The 22,916-nt window shown below is 39.9% G+C and overlaps 1 long non-coding RNA gene across 1 annotated transcript in view; it reads right to left on the bottom strand.

Moving 5' to 3' along the window:
- LOC115113150 (uncharacterized) overlaps positions 1 to 22,916 on the bottom strand; it is a 42,158-nt gene that overhangs the window by 6,801 nt on the left and 12,441 nt on the right. Inside the window, exon 2 of the long non-coding RNA XR_003861081.2 lies at positions 138 to 232. This is a non-coding gene — a long non-coding RNA (uncharacterized LOC115113150). The remainder of the gene's footprint in view (positions 1 to 137; positions 233 to 22,916) is intronic.

The raw sequence follows: 22,916 nt of genomic DNA, 5'->3' as shown, positions 1-22,916 counted from the left end.
CAACTCAGAGTGGCTTTGCGGGGGCAGGCAGGAGGTTGACTAAACTTGCAAACATTTTTTAATCACACACTGATCTAAAACATTTCTCTTTGAGGTTTCAGGTCTCCGTTCATCATTAACAGATGTAGTTACTTTACCCTACATGCCCTGCAGGAAAGAGTGACCGTTCCGCCACTATACTTCTCTCCGATCTTCTCCTCTTCTTTTCTCCAACACACGTTGTAAACAGACACTGAAACAAGAGGACAGAAACTCAAATTAGCCCTATGTCTGTATTTACTGAACGCAAAGTGCTATTGGAATTAGTCAGACACAAAGGTGATTCACTGAAGGTCAATAACTTTGTGGAGCTGAATTTGAGGTGTAAATTACATGGCTAAGGCAGTCTGGGAGATTGTCAGTTGGGAGTGTGTCAGAGAAAAGCCATCACATGGGCATTAATCAAATACATGTCAGAATGAAGATAATGTAGTGACAGAGATACAATACATATATAGAAAATAGCATTTGTTTTTACAAAGCAATTCCGGTAGACAGTCATCTAGGTATAGGTGTATGTGTGTAAACACACACAGACTATGAGCAAACACACATTTAATTCTGCTTCAACTGACAAAGAAAAACATATACGCGAGGTTCCTGGGTTGTGGTCAGATTCTATTCATTAACAGAGTCACACTGTATTATTTGGGGTTTTGTAGTATACTCAAAAAGAGGACGAGGAAAAACAACAAAACAAACCAATACATTTTTTGAATAAGTTGTACGCCTAAACCATTTAAAAATAGCAACATCAATGTAAACAAAACAGCTTCAAACAGGAAGTAAGATGCTAATATCTGCATTGGTTCAGAACAGCTAAAGAACAAGTCCAAATCCTGTAATGTTTCCATTTTCAACATACCTTTCCTTTGTAAGAAAGCATATGGCAAGTCCTAACATATACACACACATTGATTAACCATGGTGCCCTGTGTCTGTCTATTATTTAGGGCACATTACACCGGGCCCATGTTTTACAAGGATTTCCAATATGAGACTTAGACGTCATATCCCCATCAAAACCATATACAACAGATACAAATGACCAGTGTCCATTTGAAGAGAAACGCATTCCCCCACACAGGACAGCAGTGAAGATATACAGCAGCAAGCTTAATGAAGAGGTTATAGCTATGCAAATAATGCATATTTCCGATTTGAATTGCAAAATATTACAGTTGGGGTAACAGGAGTTTAAGAAGTATTTCTCACACAGAAATAATCACACACTCCGACTAATGGAAATCTGAGGAGATAAAGAGGCCTGGACAGGTGAAACGAGTGACAGGACTAAGCTTTAAAACAAACGCACTGTGGAAATATCTGCCACTCACTAACATTACACTGTACACTAAACTGACAGCCGTCACAATAATACAGGATACTGTATACACTTTACTCATGACAACAACAACAATAAAAACACTTACAACTAAATGTGTAATGTGCCTTCTTTATGGTCCAGATTCTACAACCAAGTACACTTACAACTAAATGTGTAATGTGCCTTCTTTATGGTCCAGATTCTACAACCAAGTACACTTACAACTAAATGTGTAATGTGCCTTCTTTATGGTCCAGATTCTACAACCAAGTACACTTACAACTAAATGTGTAATGTGCCTTCTTTATGGTCCAGATTCTACAACCAAGTACACTTACAACTAAATGTGTAATGTGCCTTCTTTATGGTCCAGATTCTACAACCAAGTACACTTACAACTAAATGTGTAATGTGCCTTCTTTATGGTCCAGATTCTACAACAACTAAAGTAATGTGCCTTCTTTACAACTAAATGTACAACTAAATGTGCCTTCTTTATGGTCCAGATTCTACAACCAAGTACACTTACAACTAAATGTGTAATGTGCCTTCTTTATGGTCCAGATTCTACAACCAAGTACACTTACAACTAAATGTGTAATGTGCCTTCTTTATGGTCCAGATTCTACAACCAAGTACACTTACAACTAAATGTGTAATGTGCCTTCTTTATGATCCAGATTCTACAACCAAGTACACTTACAACTAAATGTGTAATGTGCCTTCTTTATGGTCCAGATTCTACAACCAAGTACACTTTCAACTAATCCAGAAAACTATAACTACCTACAATTAAATTATACCGTGGAGTAATCTAAATATTACAGTAAACCAACACATACAGTAGTCTACATGATAACAATAACACACTTCAACACACTGTACCAACATTATACAGGAAATACACAAACTGTCCAAACTTCATCAAACTACCGGCTAAAGCAAGGAAAAAAATATTGGAAATGTACAACAATTGCCTTAAACTAATTTGTGATGAACTAAGTCTGCGTTTGGATGGTAGATGTATACTTTAGATTACCATTCATTATTTTGTGAACCAATCATTTCCACCAGTAGTCTGTGTCTCTGGTAAAAATTTAAAAAATTGAGCCTTAAAATATGTTGCACTTGTTTTTTTGATAGGCATTTGTTGTTGCCGAAAAGGTTAACGATTTTTCCTATCGAAACTGAGTGGGTTGTGAAAGAACATTTCATGAGGCAAATTTCCCCTGAGCGCCTGTAATATTATCACCCCAGCCATCATAGTTTCAGAATGACTTCTGGATGTATTTATATAAAAACAAGTCTAACACAAATAGGTTACAATATTAATGAGCTAACACAGTTTATTACACCATTTCTTAATGAATGCTGATCTTGTCAACTTTTGACTTATTAATAAATACTCAAAGTTAAGGCCTAACAAAAACTTTGAGGCCTTCAACAAAAATAACAAACACTTCAGTTTTTCATAGAATAGAATTAGCTGTTATTCATGAAGAAATATACATTTAAAAAAGTAATGATTTAGGTCAACAAATTGTACTGGGTTCGTTAAGTGTGAATTTGTTTCCAAATCAAATAAACAACTCCTACAGTAAACAGATCATTTGACCCATTTCTTTATTTAACAGCAAACATGACAGCATGCTTGTATTGTAAAAATACTAAATATAGGGTTTACTGTGCATTTTCACTATCAAAATTAGTCAGATGACACAGAAGAGGTTTTGAGAGCATTTCTTTGATGCGTTCCGTGGTTAAACAGAGGATTTCAGAGCCGTGGGCAGACTTGCCGAGTATTTTCCCACCTTTTTATTTGTCACAGACAGAGACAGAGAAAGAGAAATAAAGAGAGAGAAAGGACCACTGAATTATGATAAACTTACAGCTTTAAAACATGATACTTAATGGAGTTACTGTACCATATGGAATTCCCACAGAAGAGAGGCTGAGACAACAAATGGAGGAAAGACAGCAATGTTCTCAAAAAAGCACCACCCATTTTAAGCTGAATTGTGAAGCATGACATTACCATGATCTGTAAAATGATGAGAGCTATATAGACTGAAGTTAAATTTAGTTATCTTCAAACGATCTTAGAGAAAAGGTTGACATTGGGCACTGGAGACAAAGACCAATCATTCCTACGTAATAACGAACCTCAACGATCAATACTGAAACTCACACAAATAAGAAAAGAATGGGTGTAGATTTACCACAGATGACTTTTCAGAAGGACAACTATAGCCACCATTGGGATGTAAACTAAAGACAGCTCCTTCCTCCATCTGAAAGCACATTAGCCTCATCTGACATGTACCTAAAATGTATAAATTACTGAACATAATAGTTTGACTGTAAACTGAAAATAAAATGCAGTTGCCTAAAGGTGAAAACCATGATACCTTGGAAGCACAATACGCAATTTCAACAACTTGACACTGCCAAAGCTATGGATTCAAGGACTGAAAGTCCATGAGGAAGTTACATATTTTGCTTTGTACTGCTTGTTTATAAATGATGGGGTAAGTTGTACAAGCTCATAAAGGAATGTATGTGGATACATGTATGTGCCATAAACATGTAGCATTTTCTTTACATAAAAATCGGACAATTCTGGCCATCAGTGAATGAATCTTCTATTTTCTGAACACTGTAGAGTAACAGACTCCACATCAGATGGACTGAGGTGTTCATCATGTGCAGCAGACATTTTGTGCCCGTGTGAAAGCCGTTAAGAGTCTGCAGGCCTCCCACAGTCTAGCTAGGAGCAACCCGAATGTCACACACAACCACAGGTGGGAGTCTTCACACACACACACACACACACACACACACACACACACACACACACACACACACACACACACACACACACACACACACACACACACACACACACACACACACACAAAATAGGCTCCCTCTTTGTTAGCAGGAAATGTGAATTATTATGTGGATTATAATTCATGGATATTTTTGTAGGGGTTGATACATTTTTCATAAGGGAAAATCAAGTGACATTTTAAAGGGGAAATTACAAATCTTCAGAAGCCTTTTTAAACCTCAAATAAACTACAAGTTTTAAATGTCCTGCATTGCAGAAACATTCTCCTGCAACAGGGTGATCAAATTAAGATCCTACACGAAAGTGTCCTCAAATTCTACAGGTAAATGTCTATAGAGGACATTCATTAATTTGTTACATATCATCAACTGTATTCTCTTGTTGTTAGTGATAGACCATATAATTGTAACATAATTCCTTTCATACCATTTGTGTACCAAAATACAGTGAAACTGGAGCACCTAATTTGATAACATTAAGTTTAACAAAATAACAAGCAAGATACCAGGCAGAATTTTACTGTGACATGAACAATATAACCAACTTCCAGGTAGTTCCAAGAATGTGAATTTAACTTTTACATGAACAAAAACAAACCAACTTCCAGGTTAAACAAATTACACCTGAAAACAAAACTGAGAAAAGCTTGTGGTTTTCAGAAAAAGCTCAGACAGATATTTTGTGGAGGATTTGGTATTTCTGGGTGACATTTCAACATCCTATGTGTTTGGTTGGTGCCATCTGTGCATTCAAAACAAGCCCACGCGCACCTTGACTCACTGCTCAGTGCTCAAATATCCCCTCTTTTGTGGGAGCCTTACACATTCTCTCACACAAACACAATGTCATATTGATGGTTAAAAGTTTTGTTGCTTTATTCACACTGTCCTGTATTATTGGTAAATTGATACACATCAGATTCCATGTTGAATGCAGTATTATGATATGGTACATATATACACACTGAAGACTGTCTAACTCTGAAACCTGTTTGAGTAAGTCCAGCTTTAGGGTGTTATAAACAATCATCTCTGAAATGTCTGCCTGGACTATATCTGGACTGTCTAGACAGCGCTGACCTTTGTGTATTCGTTCTTTTAACCTGAAATGCATTAACTGTAATTTGGATGTTTATATTACACTGTACTAGAGATGTATAATTGCTATCAACATGCAAATTCTTAGCCATGTGTATAACGTTTGCCTTGACTAACATGACCTTGAAAGGTCAGGGGTCACATTCATATCTCCCCTCAGTTCTCTTTTTAAATGCCACGGCAATAATGCATAAGCCTCTAGATAATACATTTACATTTAAGTCATTTAGCAGACGCTCAACTCAAATGAACATCAGACACACTAATCAGAAAGGTCAACACTGACATTTAAAAAAAAATGATGGTATAGTTTGGGGAGGTTATTGTATTGAAGTACATTACAGTACATTACTTTTGTCTGTGTGGATAAAATCAACCCTCACTTATCTGAGTATGTCTTTAATTAAAACAAATATTTTGTTCTGAAGAACATGAATGACCCACAATTGAGCCTCAAAATCTTGTTTGCTTTTATAATATGAGTTTGTTGTGTTTCCTCACGGCCACGTAAGCCTACTCTATACACGGCATGATTTGTAACAGTGAAACTGGAGCACCTAAGGGCATGTCACATCTCAAACTTCTATGACATGGTCTTCAAACCGGACCCTGGCTCAATTGTCTTTTTCAATTGCACAGTCAAACAGCATTCAAATTGTTACGTCATGGAAGTCCACTGAAGTTTCACTCAGTCTCAGGTTGGTATATTGTAGGCCTACAATACCTTCTCAGAGAATAGGGTTTCATAGATGCAATCTGCTTCAATCACCAGTTGTGTCATCTCTTATTTTCACTTGCTGACTGTCACAATTTATCTGCCAGATACAGTACCCAAGGACAATATTACAATGTGACTCTATCAACAGCAACAAAAAAACAGACAGTAAGACTAATAAGATGACTTCATGTTACACACACGTTACCTTAAATTGTGTCAACTAAAAATATATATACTTTGTTCCTATAAACCTACTGCAAATCTAGCCGAGCTATATGTTATGTGCATCTTTATGATGTGTGAAATAGTTATTACCGGACATCTACATACAAGTGACCATAATAATACTAGAAGATTATAACACCACACAGACAAATAGATGCTGGGAGGTAGGACAATGGGATAGACACATCACAAATAGATGCTGGGAGGTAGGACAATGGGATAGACACATCACAAATAGATGCTGGGAGGTAGGACAATGGGATAGACACATCACAAATAGATGCTGGGAGGTAGGACAATGGGATAGACACATCACAAATAGATGCTGGGAGGTAGGACAATGGGATAGACACATCACAAATAGATGCTGGGAGGTAGGACAATGGGATAGACACATCACAAATAGATGCTGGGAGGTAGGACAATGGGATAGACACATCACAAATAGATGCTGGCAGGTAGGACAATGGGATAGACACATCACAAATAGATGCTGGGAGGTAGGACAATGGGATAGACACATCACAAATAGATGCTGGGAGGTAGGACAATGGGATAGACACATCACAAATAGATGCTGGGAGGTAGGACAATGGGATAGACACATCACAAATAGATGCTGGGAGGTAGGACAATGGGATAGACACATCACAAATAGATGCTGGGAGGTAGGACAATGGGATAGACACATCACAAATAGATGCTGGGAGGTAGGACAATGGGATAGACACATCACAAATAGATGCTGGCAGGTAGGACAATGGGATAGACACATCACAAATAGATGCTGGGAGGTAGGACAATGGGATAGACACATCACAAATAGATGCTGGGAGGTAGGACAATGGGATCACAAATAGGGAGGTAGGACACATCACAAATAGATGCTGGGAGGTAGGACAATGGGATAGACACATCACAAATAGATGCTGGGAGGTAGGACAATGGGATAAACACATCACAAATAGATGCTGGCAGGTAGGACAATGGGATAGACACATCACAAATAGATGCTGGGAGGTAGGACAATGGGATAGACACATCACAAATAGATGCTGGGAGGTAGGACAATGGGATAGACACATCACAAATAGATGCTGGCAGGTAGGACAATGGGATAGACACATCACAAATAGATTAATCGTGTTATGCTACCTTGTATTATTTAAACCTAAATGCTCAGTGCCTCTGTTGTCATGTTTTCTTAACATCTCCTTTGTCATGAAGACCGATTTTCACAAAGTGATTTCGATGAAGTGGTCTTCTAGTTAGACACAGCTCATTCTAAAGCTCTGCTGTCTATTACTTGGATCCCACAGTCGCTCTACGCTCACACTGACTAGCAATGCCAAAACAATCAGTACAGGTAAGGCACATGTCAAAACACCACTGTCAGGTACTGGATGATGGTCAGAGCTCAATGTGCGAGCGCCACACACACACACACACACACACACACACACACACACACACACACAGTGCCTAATCAAGGATGTAACTGTTCAATGCCAAAAGGCTCTCATGAAAATAGCAAACCTCATAATTACTACAAATGACAGAATCCATAGACTGAAATAATGTGTGTATATTTACCAAACCCCTTGTACTTTCTTCATGCAGAAGGGAACCATTTTGTTTGGTTGGAGAGAGGGAGAGTGTGGCATAAAATCAAAAGGTATTACTTAATTTATAAAGCAGTAGGTCATATCTTGCGGATAGAGTTTTTTAAAGTTATGACAACTTTCTCATATTTTTTTTCCAGTGACTGAAAGTGAAAAAGACTTAAAGGATGAGCATCGTGAATTGCCATAACCACAGACTGTGGAGGTGTTTGACTCAGAAAGGGCCAGTCACAACTTTCCTTTGACAAAATAGGCTTCTAGCTGTGTACAATTCTCAAGAACTCTAGAGACCAATATAAGACTTTTTTACTGAAGGCAACAAATTCAATTTATGTGACATTTAACACACATCTTTTAACACCCATTTAGTGACTACAGATCTGTGAGAGACCATGTCATTGAGTTTTCCCAAATCAAGCCTGGTTATCATAGCCACAACATCTTACCCATTTTAGTAATGTCCTACTTTTTAAATGAACCCATATCATGGTTTACAAGTGTTAAAATGGGCCTATTACGGAATAAATGTGTATCTCATTTGTATTTCATTGCTTCATTCAATCTTTGATATTGACGTTTGCTTACAGGGAAATAATATGCTCTTTTAAATCAGTATTTCATTATCCCGATGATCATTTTCAAAATCTTTCTATTTGATATATATTCACCAGTAAAATATGTATTGATGTTAAAATAAAACAAAAAGATATTGTAGATGTTTCATATTGACCTCGAGGCTACCTCTCCCGACAGTGCTGCAAGCTGCATATATTTACACCAAATAGTAATATCCAAACCTCAACCAATTCAGCTAAATGTCAGGTAAGGTCTATTCTTATCAACTTCTTATCAGTCTCTGCACTGTGTGACATTTGATCGATTTGTTGGTTCAGAAAGCAGTAGGCCTATAAATAAACAAACTCATAGTTTCAGTGTTTGTGTCTACACCTGCACAACTGATTATTAGGCTATGCAAATAGCCTAATCAAAACAAAAAATAACCGTTATTTCTGAGTTGATATATAGGCCTAGCCAGGATTGTATCTACACTAGTAGGTTATTTGCAACTAGGCTTATATTACGTTGAACCTTTTTTACCAAATAAAAAGGGTTTGCATAAATTCACAACATACTTTACCCTGTCTTCATGTTAATCTACCTCAAATACCTGGTAGCCCTCCCTGCACATTGATCTGGTACTGGTGCTTTCTGTAGCCCTTATCACTTCATTGTTGTGCATTATATTCCTCGTGTGTAACTAGTTAACTCTGCAAGGTTGGGAAGTGCTGGTGAGCAAGCATTTCACGTTAGTCTACACCCGTTGTATTCAGCGCATGTGACAAATATGATTTGATAACCAATAATTATTGGTAGCTTGCCTTGCATAGTTTTCTATTATACGTTTTGCTATCATTTAAAAAAAAATGCCTTTGGTTCATTCATTAGGTTTAGGCTACTGTGCATATCAACCTGTTTTCTCAAAACAAAAAGGCACATAAGAGTTGTAGATCTATGACATTTCGATTAATTCAAAAATTACGTTTAATTTTCGGTTATACGATTCTTTACAATTAGGCCAACATTGTTAAGCAAGATATTTGAATAGCTTAGTTGAATAAGATCCAGCAATAATTTCCAAATCTATTCTGAATTTCAAAACGTTGAAATAAGATGTCGTATAAGCTATTGTTATCGCGAATAACCAAATTAAATAGACTGACACAAATATAGAACATTAGTATGAGACTGTAATGTGATTTATATCATATCTACCATTCTTATTGTTATCTGAAATCTCTTTAGCAAAACATTCTGAAGAAGTTGACTTGGCGTTTTCTGAGTGAGCAATTTACGAAAGTAACCCACTGCGCACACAATGTGGGACACACTCTTTTCGCCGCACTTCGATACAAAGTGATTTTCGTAGCAGGTTAGGATAGCATTTTCGCTAAACCTAACTCTTTTCATAACCTTAACTTCAGACTCCTAACCTGCTAACCTGCTACGAAAATGTCACTTCGGTATCGAAGTGCCATGAAAATAGTATTTCCCCACACACTGGTTGAATCAATGTTGTTGCCACATTTGCCTGTGGTTTTGTCAACAATAACACTACAGATACTGCAGGCTAATAATGTATGTATATGTAGAGACTGTATAAACCGCAATGCGGATGAACAGCAGGTATATGAGCAAACTGTGTTCTAGAACCACTGCTTTATTGCACTACACTCAATATAGGCCTATTCTAATGTGATATATACATACCTATATAAACGTTACTCATATATGAAACAATATATTTTACTCGGTTATCGTTGCATTTCAAGTCCATTTTGAAACGAAAAAAAGTAGAATGAGGTGTTGTAAAATGTCCAATTGCCATTTTCATAGCAGTAAGTGAGCTCAGAAACTTTCCTGGGACTGTAACGCCATCTACTGGCTATAACCTGCCAATCAGTTCTGGAAGGACAAGACACCCCTTATTTCTGAGAAGTGACTCTCATGTGTCATGTTGCTTACAAAGAGAAGACAATTCAATACAATAGATATATTAAAGCTGTAGACAACTGCAGTGGGCCTATGATGCTATGCCATTATATTGAAGCACAACCACACTTCCATGTACCAAATGTCACTATTACTGTGAATCAAATTATTAGCAACACATGCTTTCAGTTTCCAAAAAACCCACATAATCCCTGCACCAATCTCCTATTCCCACCCATGATACATTATCTGACAGAGAGAGAGAGAGAGAGACATAGATGATGATGATGCTTCTCTATCTATAAAAACTGTCAACCGTGCCTCAACAAGCAGTCAACACAAATGTAACTACCTGAACTAAATTACTACCGTCCCGTAGCACTCACCTCTGTCATCATAAAGTGCTTTTAGAGGCTAGTCAAGGACCATACAGTGCCTTGCAAAATTATTCATTCACCGTGGCATTTTTCCTATTTTGTTGCATTACAACCTGTAATTTAAATGTATTTTTATTTGGATTTAATGTAATGGACATAAACAAAATAGTTTAAATTGGTGAAGTGAAACTGGAAAAATTACTTATTTCAATAAATAAAATGTTTTTTAAAAACGGAAAAGTGGTGTGTGCATATGTATTCACCCCCTTTGCTATGAAGCCCCTAAATAAGATCTGGTACAACCAATTGCCTTCAGAAGTCACATAATTAGTTAAATAAAGTCCACCTGTGTGCAATCTAAGTGTCACAAGATCTGTGACATGATCTCAGTATATATATATATATATATATATACACACACCTGTTCTGAAAGGCCCCAGAGTCTGCAAAACCACTAAGCAAGGGGCACCACCAAACAAGCTGCACCATGAGACCAAGGAGCTCTCCAACCAGGTCAGGAACAAAGTTCTGGAGAAGTACATTAGGGTTGTGTTATAAAAAAAATATCAGAAACTTTGAACATCCCACGGAGCACCATTAAATCCATGATTAAAAAATGGAAAGAATATGGCAACACAACAAACCTGCCAAGAGAGGGCCGCCCACCAAAACTCATGGACCAGACAAGGAGGGCATTAATCAGAGGCAACAAAGAGACCAAAGATAACCTTGAAGGAGCTGCAAAGCTCCACTGTGGAGATTGGAGTATCTGTCCAGAGGGCCACTTTAAGCCGTACACTCCAAATAGCTAGGTTTTACGGAAGAGTGGCCTGAAAAAAGACATTGCTTAAAAAGAAATAAGCAAACACGTTTGGTCTTCACCAAAAGGCATGTGGGAGACTCCCCAAACACATGGAAGAAGGTACTCTGGTCAGATGAGATTAAAATTGAGCTTTTTGGCCATCAAGGAAAATGCTATTTTTGGCGCAAACCCAACACCTATCAACACCTATCCCCGAGAACACCTGTGGGGATGTTTTTCATCGGCAGGGACTGGGAAACTGGTCAGGAATGATGGATGGTGCTAAATACAGGGAAATTCTAGAGGGGAAACCTGTTTCAGTCTTCCAGAGATTTGAGACTGGGACTGAGGTTCACCTTCCAGCAGGACAATGACCCTAAGCATACTGCTAAAGCAACACTCAAATGGTTTAAGAGGAAACATTTAAAAGTCTTGGAATGGCCTAGTAAAAGCCCAGACCTCTATCCAATTGAGAATTTGTGGTATGACAAAGATTGCTGTACACCAGCAGAACCCATCCAACTTGAAGGAGCTGGAGCAGTTTTCCCTTGAAGAATGGGCAAAAATCCCAGTGGCTAGATGTGCCAAGCTTATAGAGACATACCCCAAGAGACTTGCAGCTGTAATTGCTACAAAAGGTGGCTCTACAAAGTATTGACTTTTGGGGGGGAGTGAATAGTTATGCACGCTCAGTTCAGTTTTTTTGCCTTATTTCTTGTTTGTTTCACAATAAAATATATTTTGCATCTTTAAAGTGGTAGGCATGTTGTGTAAATCAAATTATACAACCCCCCAAAAATACATTTTAATTCCAGGTTGTAAGGCAACAAAATAGAAAAAATGCCAAGTTGGGTGAATACTTTCGCAAGCCACTGTATCACAAAGGCCAAGATGATCATCAAGGACCTCAGCCACCCAAGTCATGGTCTGTTCACTCTGCTACCATCTAGCAGACAAAGACAGTACAGCTTCTATCTCCAGGCCATCAGACTGTTGAAAAGCCATCGCACCATCTCCTTTAGTAAGAGACAAAGATAGACTCACTTACAAAACACACACACACACACACACACACACACACACACACACACACACACACAACACTGCTGTCCCGTGTACTTAGCCTAGAGACATTAAATACTGGACCGTTTCTTTTATACTGTTTTTCACACTGTATTCATATACTGTATTCTTCACATTGCTCATTCTAATATATCTACTACTGTACATTGCATTTAGTTACACTGTTTATAAACTGGATTCTCAACATAGCTCACTGTAATATATCTACTGCTGTACATATCCTTCTTAGTTTATCTTTTTTTTGTGTATATACACGCATAGATTGCATTTGGATTACTTACTAAATCTTATTTGGGTAAACTGGGTTCGTTCTGACATTCGTGATTTGTTGTTTTTGTTTATTTGTGTACTTGTTTGACATTTTTGCTGCTCTGTGGAGTGGTTGAAAAACTAGTTTCAATGACTCCAACCTAAGTGTATGTAAACTTACGACTTCAACTGTACATCTTTATCAGATAATGACACAGGGCTCGTTTAATTGTGAGGCTTAACACGGAAGCATTTCACTGTACCCACTATAACCTCTGATAAACTGTGTACGCGACCAATACATGTTGATTCGATTTGTGTTGATGTATTAGTCCAAATAAACTGTTGAACAAGCATGTCGTTGTGTTTCCCTATTCCTTTGTTTCATGCTAAAAATATAGTGCCACTGTGAAAACAATTGAATCCCATAGTCCATATTGCAAGCATACTGTAGTCCAAAACAGTTATTCAAAATGTGACATATACAACTAAATATTGTAGTAGTTTAACTACTGGTAAATCTAGATTTCAAAGCTATAGGGAAAAAATCTTTATTTTTTTATTTTTTTATTATTATTTTTTTTTTTATCAAGGCCAGAGTGCTTAAACTACCATTATGGAAAAAACACATGAATTTCACATGTGAAGTGTTCCAAAAACACATGTTTTCATGTGATCGTATGTGAAGTTAATGTGATAACAGGTTACAACATGTAAAGCAACGTGATAACTTGTCATAACCTGTGATCACGTGAAGTTCCAAAACCAGGTTTTCACATGATTTCCCACGTGAAATCATGTGGTTTTTCTGTAAGAGCTCAACCACAATCATTCCTGTTGAATCACTTGACACACACCGAAAGCCTCACACACACATTAGGCCTGTGTTCTTTGAAAAAATCTGCTGTGTCTTACTAGATACACACATCTGATGTAATGAAAAGGTCATCATTACTCATTGTTTAGGTATTAATCATTGAGTTCTGACCAGAACACATTACAACTTCCATTTTACTCAGGACTTTGACACTACGCTACTACTACTCATATACATACATCCGTGACATTAACTTGACATTTATACATTTTCTATTTGACATCATCTATACAGGGAATCATAAACCTCCCACTCTGAAAGAAGATTAAAATGGTAAACACAACCCACACATTGTGATACTTGACAAGTTCTGCACCGTATGAAGAAAGCTTTTAAGTTATGTTAACATGCACATTACACAGAGACCTTTTAGGTTGCTAAAAGAATACTGTATTTAACCTTCAGTATCAATACTTATGCCATTTGAAATCTAATCTCCAAAAATAGACTAGCCTACATGTTTACATTTCAAGACAAATCCTTATTGCTAAAACTACTCAACTCCATTCTATCCAAACAAGTTTTATTTGTCACATGCACGAGTACAGTGAAACGCTTGACTTGCAAGCCCTACCCAGCAGTGTAGTTTTCATTATCAAAATATTATAGCTAATCAAAAAATAAACAAGAAATCAGATATTAGAGAGGAAGATACAGTATAAGGGGCACAGTGCCAATACAAAATGGAACATTTGTGCAGCATTTATCTGATACATAAAAATTATACAATTTAGGTAGCAGATGTCATGGAGGCCTCCTTTTTCTGCCCAGTAACAGAATGCTGAGTAATCTCAGTCATAGCCTCCCACTCGCAACTACCCACGCTACACTGGTCTTGGTCTGCACCCTGGTAATAATACCAAAACTAGCAGCACTTAACAGACGCCCACAACACAACAGACACTCCATTTACAGTAAATGGGTGCAGTAGAAGCAGAATGAGCATGGGGGATTCTGTAACCCATAGAGACCCAGAAAACACCTCACCCCAAATTCATTCCCACTTCAACTAAAAGCTTAAACATCTGATTTGGGTTAGAGAGTGTGACTCTTTTATCATACACTTCATTACACTACTCGTTTGTCCATTATAAATGACATGTGTACTGTACATGACTAGGACTTTTCTTATACCATGCCTTACAGAAAACATTTGGTTAATCAATCTAGCAAACAACCAATGAGATGCATCTGTTTAAAGATTGTCCATGTTTGGACGTGTTCTTGATGATAAAAAAAACTGACTGAGTAGAAGGGGAACCGTATCTTGTCTTTGGACACATTTAGGTGATCTTGTCAAGTGTTAAATCAAATGGATTCCACTTCTACTTTGAATATGCCAATTACAGATTAATTGTGCATACAGTACATTATGCTGACTATATATTTACAAGAAGCGCACATAACATCGTTTAGAAATGAAATTACCTGAAAGTAGTGAACTTTTTTAATGTAGAGTGATGTGCAACTTACAAACATTTAAGTCCTGTAGCCTACATAAAACAAATGACAGAGAAAAACTGAATTCTCAATTGAAAGTCAGCTGCAATTAATGCATTATGCCATGTTGGTGTGCCAAATGAATACAATTTGTGGTTAAGTTTGGCAGGCAGCATATGTATTACTAGTCAGACAGAAATCATTATGTCAATCATTTGAAGTAGTAATACGCCTGCGGACATCCATCTGATCTCTATATCATTTAACCTAATAGTAGGAACATCGTCAAACACTAAAGAAATTGACAACACAAACGACACTCAAACATGGATGACCCAGAATATGCTTACCATTCACTCACTCCCTCCTGGTCCTCTTAAGAACCCAGACCCTCTGAACACAAAGAACAACAGTCAGACTCCATCCATCTGAAATGGGTCAGTTTCATCACAATGAGTGAGACCGGTTCCCTGCCCACACACATAGCTGAATGACCCACTCAAACAGCACCCCCACCCAAGAAGATTACAGATATCCATATGAGTCAGAGAGAGCAAAAACAGAGTGAGCAGCTAACAGAACACAATCACTCATGCCTTAGCTGAGTCATCAAAATTACCACTTCCTATCTTTGCATGCCTGTCATAACTCCCCTAATGACTGGTCAAGTTCTCAGGAATCCAAACTGAACCATGGGAAGACTGGATGTAGGACAGTGTGTGTTCCTGAACCAGATTGAGGCGGTTGGGGGATAAATTAAATTGACCTCTGAGTTGGACATACACTTTGTGTGTGTGTACAGTGCATTTGGAAAGTATTCAGACCCCTTGACTTCGTCCACATTTTGTTACGCAACAGCCTAATTCTAAAATAGATTAAAACGTTTTTTTTCCCCCTCATCAAGCTACACATGATACCCCATAATGACAAAGCAAAAACAGGTATTTATACAAATAAAAAACTGAAATAACATTTACATAAGTATTCAGACCCTTTACTCAATACTTTGTTGAAGCACTTTTGGCAGCGATTAGTCTTCTTGGGTATGACACTACAAGCTTTGCACACCTGAAATTGGGGAGTTTCTCCCATTCCTCTCTGCAGATCCTCTCAAGCTCTGTCAGGTTGGATGGAGAGCATTGGTGCACAGCTATTTCCAGGTCTCTCCAGAGATGTTAGATCGGGTTCACGTCAGGATCTGGCTGGGCCACTCAAGGACATTCAGAGACTTGTCCCGAAGCCACTCCTGCGTTGTCTTGGCTGTATGCTTAGGGTCGTTGTCCTGTTGGAAGGTGAAAATTCGCCCCAGTCTGAGGTCCTGAGCAGGTTTTTATCAAGGATCTCTCTGTACATTGCTCTGTTCATCTTTGTCTTGATCCTGACTAGTCTCCCAGTACCTGCCGCTGAAAAACATCCCCACAGCATGATGCTGCCGCCACCATGCTTCACCATAGGGATGGTTCCAGGTTTCCACCAGATGTGACGCTCAGCATTCAGGCCAAAGAGTTCAATCTTGGTTTCATCAGACCAGAGAATCTTGTTTCTCATGGTCTGAGAGTCTTTAGATGCCTTTTGGCAAGCTCCAAGCGGGCTGTCATGTGCCTTTTACTGAGTAGTGGTTTCCGTCTGGCCACTCTACCATAAAGGCTGGATTGGTGGAGTGCTGCAAAGATGGTTGTCATTCTGGAAGGTTCTCCCATCTTCACAGAGGAACTCTAGAGCTCTGTCAGAGTGACCATTGGATTCTGTCATTTTGCTCTGACAACGGTCAACTGTGTGACCTTATATAGACAGGTGTGTGCCTTTCCAAATCATGTCCAATCAACTGAATGTATCACAGGCCAATCAAGTTGTGGAAATATCTCAAGGATGATCAACGGAAACAGGATGCTCAATTTCAAGTCTCATAGCGAAGGGTCCGAATTATTTTGTAAATAAGGTATTTCTGGTTTTTATTTGTAATAAATTTGCAAACATTTCTAAAAACCTCTTTTCGCTTTGTCATTATGGGGTATTGTGTGTAGATTGCTGATGAAAAAAAATATTTCATACATTTTAGAATAAGGCTGTAACATAACAAAATGTGGAAAAAGTCAAGGGGTCTGAATACTTTCCGAAAGCACTGTATATGAGTGTGTGCATGCATGCACAACTGTCTCAGTTGGACAAATGCATACCATGCCTCCGTCATAGTGATGACCTCACACTTTTGTGTGATGATAGTAGAGTACAGGAGGAGATTCTATGGCCATTATCATGTTATACATCAGTATCCCAGGCCTTTGTAGCTGAGCAGCCCACTAGGAACAGGTTTGGTAACTCGTGTTTTTATACTACACCAACAAACTTAGGTAAATCGGAAGCTTGTGTAGTAAAGCTTTGACAACAAAAAGGGAATAGAGACGTGATCTACGGGACTTTAATGACGACCAGCCAACCTTTTGATACTGCGTCCTGTTCACAGGGTTGGTTAACTCTTGAGGTTCCTCGGGTCTCCGCCAAATTAGGTAAATCCCCTTTTTGTTTTAATGCACCTCACCTTCTGGTGCTGTTCGGGTAATTTAAAGTGATGATTAAGGACCTAGTAGCTGAGGAATGTAACTGTTTTTCTTACATTTTGTGTTGTCCTGTAATATTATACTTATTTTTTTACATTGTATTGATTGCTGTTTTGCTTCACATTGTATTGATTGCGGTTTTGCTTCACATTGTATTGATTGCTGTTTTGCTTCACATTGTATTGATTGCAGTTTTGCTTCACATTGTATTGATTGCTGTTTTGCTTCACATTGTATTGATTGCGGTTTTGCTTCACATTGTATTGATTGCTGTTTTGCTTCACATTGTATTGATTGCAGTTTTGCTTCACATTGTATTGATTGCGGTTTTGCTTCACATTGTATTGATTGCTGTTTTGCTTCACATTGTATTGATTGCAGTTTTGCTTCACATTGTATTGATTGCTGTTTTGCTTCACATTGTATTGATTGCAGTTTTGCTTCACATTGTATTGATTGCAGTTTTGCTTCACATTGTATTGATTGCTGTTTTGCTTCACATTGTATTGATTGTTGTTTTGCTTCACATTGTATTGATTGTTGTTTTGCTTCACATTGTATTGATTGTTGTTTTGCTTCACATTGTATTGATTGCGGTTTTGCTTCACATTGTATTTGATTGTTTTATTACTGTGATCAGGGCTCCCTTAAAAATGAGACACTGATCTCAATGGGTTTCCCCTGAATAAATAAATAATAAATACAAACAAAATGAAATAGGCTCTCCTATTCTCCAGAGGTTTCCATGTGAACCTAGGAGCTCTTCTGTAAATAGAAACTTCCTCTGCTGCAGTTCCCACGCTGGTGGACGTTCCATTCCATACAACACACGCACAGGCTACAGTATATTAGTACATTGTATAGAATGCTGCCACGGCTTGTTTTAATAAGAAACAAAGTATGTACTATGTTATACACATCAAATAAAAACTGTAGAGACATTATGACTTGGAAATGCTTGCTCAGTGTAACTGCGTGTAGGAGGATAGGGGGGGTTGGCTCTCTCCACTCAAGTCAATGTGAACTGTGAAGAATGCTAACTTCTTATCAAAAAGAAAATAAAGGGTTGTGCTCTGATTGCTGCTCTTGTACTATTCACCTTACCCTATAATTTTTCTAAAAGGGAAGACGACTCATAAAAATATACTGTATTTAGCATTCTACCACAAGCAGATAGGATGGACATTTGTCCTACGTGATTTTGGTCCCTAACCAATATCCATGCCCAGGGGCGCAGCTTTGGTTTTAGAAGTGGGGGGGACATAATAATTATTATTATTTTAAACACTCCAAACAGCCTACCCGACCACTCGGAGGCATCCGAATGGTCCTAAAGCACAACGTTGCCTCGTTTTGTATCCCATTGCAATGATAATACTGGCAGGGACAAAAATGCCATTTCAGAATATGGGGGGGACGACATATCCCCCCTGTCCCCATTGAAAGTTGCGCCCCTGTCCATGACTATTTGCTTGGTATCTCAGAACACACAGATATCCAGCATGTCACTACACAGTCATTTCACCACTGAATCTAACTTCTGACTCATAGCCCTGTTGTTGCTGGTCTCTACAGATATGTGCATTGTGAATCCTTTTTTCACTAGATATTGCTCTGTCATGGAGGAGCTCATACTATATGTAAAGTCACATACACGGTATATCCATCAGTTCACAAGATAAAGGGTGTTTTTAAGACTGTTTTTGGTCTTTGCAATGCTAGATTTCTTTATTTAGTAACTGTCCAGTGAACATTTGAAAAGCTCATATTCTGTTTGCTCATAACCAAATAATATTGTTGACTCGTCCTTTACTTGTAGTTGTGGCTAAAGCATAAATTAGAGAAAAAAAACACTCCGTAGAACCCCATCTCAAACTTGTTTTTGAAACAAACCGTTTAAAAAAAATGCTTGACATTTTCTGGAATAATGACATCATCCTCTTTTGCCAAGACAGGTCCATATGTGATTAGTACAGCAGCTTTTTGCTGTTTTCCAAATTCTCCGGTTAGGGTAAGTATCCTTCTCAAGACTATGGGAGACACGGGCTCAGGAGTGCACATTCACTGCATACAAGCAAGCTAGCAAGCCAAGCAATCCACAGCTGGTGTTAGAATACAGGACAAAGCCTATGCAACAACTATCTCGTCAGTCACTTCTATTTCAAATTATGTGGTTTGTAACAGTTGGCCCGCTGGCTGTTTGGAAGCAGTTAGCTAACTTAGCTAGCTGGCTAGCCAATAAGAAAGCAAGTCAAAGCAGATCCTTTATTTCCTTTCTTTTGTATTTATTTAGTATGGTCAGGGCGTGAGTTGGGTGGGCAGTCTATGTTTGTTTTTCTAGGTTTAGGGTATTTCTATGTTTCGGCCTAGTATGTTTCTCAATCAGAGGCAGGTGTCATTAGTTGTCTCTGATTGAGAATCATACTTAGGTAGCCTGGGTTTCACTGTGTGTTTGTGGGTGATTGTTCCTGTCTCTGTGTTTTGCACCAGATAGGGCTGTCATTGGTTTTCCACGTTTATTGTTTTGTAGTTTATGTTTTTATTAAACATGAATCAACATAACCACGCTGCGTTTTGGTCCACCTGTACTTCACCACAGGAAAACCCTTACAGAATCACCCACCACAACAGGACCAAGCGGCATGGTAAACAGCAGCTGCAGCAAAAGCAGCAGCAGGAGAAGGAACAGCAACAGCGAGGTCAGGATTTCGGGACATGGGAGCAGAATCTGGACTACACAACTTGGGAGGAGATAGACAGGTGGGCGGTCGACCCAGGGCCCGCCTGGGATTCGATGGAGCAGTGCAAGGAAGGTTACAGGAGAATGAGGTTGGCGAAGCTAGCACGGCAGTGCGACAGGTACGAGAGGCAGCCCCAAAAAATGTTTTGGGGGGGCAGACGAGGTGTGGTACTAAGACAGGTAGCAGACCTGAGCTCACTCCTCGTGCTTATTATAAGCAGCGCATTACTGGTCAGGCACCATGTTATGCGGTTAAGCGCACGGTGTCGCCAGTACGTGCCCATAGCCCGGTGCGCTATAGGGCAGCCCCCCCCGAAAGTGCCACGCGAGTGTGGGCAGCGAGCCATGGCGTATGGTGCCTGCTCAGCGGGCCTGGTCGCCGGTACGCAGTTTTGGTCCAGGGTATCCTGCGCCGGCTCTGCGTGCTGTGTCTCCGGGGCGCTGGGAGGGTGCAGTGCGTCCTATGCCTGCGCTCCGCTCGTGCCGGGCAAATGTGGGAGTGGAGCCTAAGGGAGAGGTGCGTGTAGTAAGCACTAGATCTCCCGTGCTTACCCACAGCCCGGTTCAACCTGTGCCTGCACTCTGGAGGGTCCGGGCTAGAGTAGTTGTCCAACCTGGGGAAGTGGTGCCAAGGTTGCGCACCAGAGCTCCAGTGCTCCCCCACAGCCTGGTCCTTCAGGTGCCTCCTAACACCAAGCCTCCTGAAGGTCTCCCCAGCCTGGTGGTTCCTGTGGCAGCCCCACGCACCAGGCTGTCTCTGTCTCCTCCCTGCAGGTGGTCCCGCCTGTCCGGCGCTGCTGCCGGAGTCTCCCGCCTGTCCGGCGCTGCTGCCGGAGTCTCCCGCCTGTCCGGCGCTGCTGCCGGAGTCTCCCGCCTGTCCGGCGCTGCTGCCGGAGACTCCCGCCTGTCCGGCGCTGCTGCCGGAGTCTCCCGCCTGTCCGGCGCTGCTGCCGGAGACTCCCGCCTGTCCGGAGACTCCCGCCTGTCCGGCGCTGCTGCCGGAGACTCCCGCCTGTCCGCCGCTGCTGCCGGAGTCTCCCGCCTGTCCGGCGCTGCTGCCGGAGTCTGAGGCGCCAGAGCCCCTGCCCCTCTGTCCCGAGCTTCCGCCCCTCTGTCCAGAGCTTCCGCCCCTCTGTCTCGAGCTGCCCCTCAGTCCAGTGGGGTCATTTAGAGGGGTCGCCGTGGTTAGGAGGCCACGGAAGCAGACAATAAGGCGGACTAAGACAATGGTGAAGTGGGGTCCGCGTCCCGCGCCAGAGCCGCCACCGCGGACAGACGCCCACCCAGACCCTCCCCTGTAGGTTAAGGTTTTGCGGCCGGAGTCCGCACCTTTGGGGGGGGGGTACTGTCACGTTCTGACATTTATTTCCTTTGTTTTGTATTTATTTAGTATGGTCAGGGCGTGAGTAGGGTGGGCAGTCTATGTTTGTTTTTCTATGATTTGGGTATTTCTATGTTTCGGCCTAGTATGGTTCTCAATCAGAGGCAGGTGTCATTAGTTGTCTGATTGAGAATCATACTTAGGTAGCCTGGGCTTCACTGTTTGTGGGTGATTGTTCCTGGCTCTGTGTTTGCACCAGATAGGACTGTTTAGGTTTTCGCACATTTATTGTTTTGCTAGTTATTTCATGTCTAGTTCCTTGATTAAAGAACATGACTAACCACCACGCTGCATTTTGGTCCGCTTCACCACAGGAAAACCCTTACAGTAGCTAAAATGTTATGTCAAGAGGCAACCTAGTTAGCTATTGTTGACTGATATACAGTACCAGTCAAAAGTTTGTTTTTTCTTTATTTTTTAAAACTATTTTCTATATTGTAGAATAATAGTGAAGACATCAAAACTATGAAAAACCACATGGAATCATGTAGTAACCAACATTTTTTTAAACAAATCCAAATATATTTCGATTTTAGATTCTTCAAAGTAGCCACCCTTTGCCTTGATGACAACTTTACACACTCTTGGCATTCTCTCAACCAGCTTCACCTGGAATACTTTTCCAACAGTCTTGAAGGAGTTCCCACATATGCAGAGCACATGTTGTCTGCTTTTCCTTCACTCTGCGGTCCCACTCATCCCAAACCATCTCAATCGGGTTGAGGTCAGGTGATCTGATACAGAACTCCATCACTCTCCTTCTTAGTCAAATATCCCTTACACAGATTGGAGGTGTGTTGGGTCATTGTCCTGTTGAAAAACAAGTTCTTGAAATGTTCCGCCATGACTGACCTTCATGTCTTAAAGTAATGATGGACTGTCAAAACTCTTTGCTTATTTGAGCTGTTCTTGCCATAATATGGACTTGGTATTTTACCAAGTAGGGCTATCTTCTGTATACCACCCCTACCTTGTCACAACACAACTGATTGGCTCAAATCCATGAAGGAAAGAAATTCCACAAAAACTTGTAATAAGTC

This window comes from Oncorhynchus nerka, linkage group LG28 (assembly GCF_034236695.1).
Source record: "Oncorhynchus nerka isolate Pitt River linkage group LG28, Oner_Uvic_2.0, whole genome shotgun sequence".
NCBI lineage: Eukaryota > Metazoa > Chordata > Actinopteri > Salmoniformes > Salmonidae > Oncorhynchus > Oncorhynchus nerka.
Note: the sequence above shows the minus strand (reverse complement) of the source record. Positions and strands in the feature narration are given on the sequence as shown.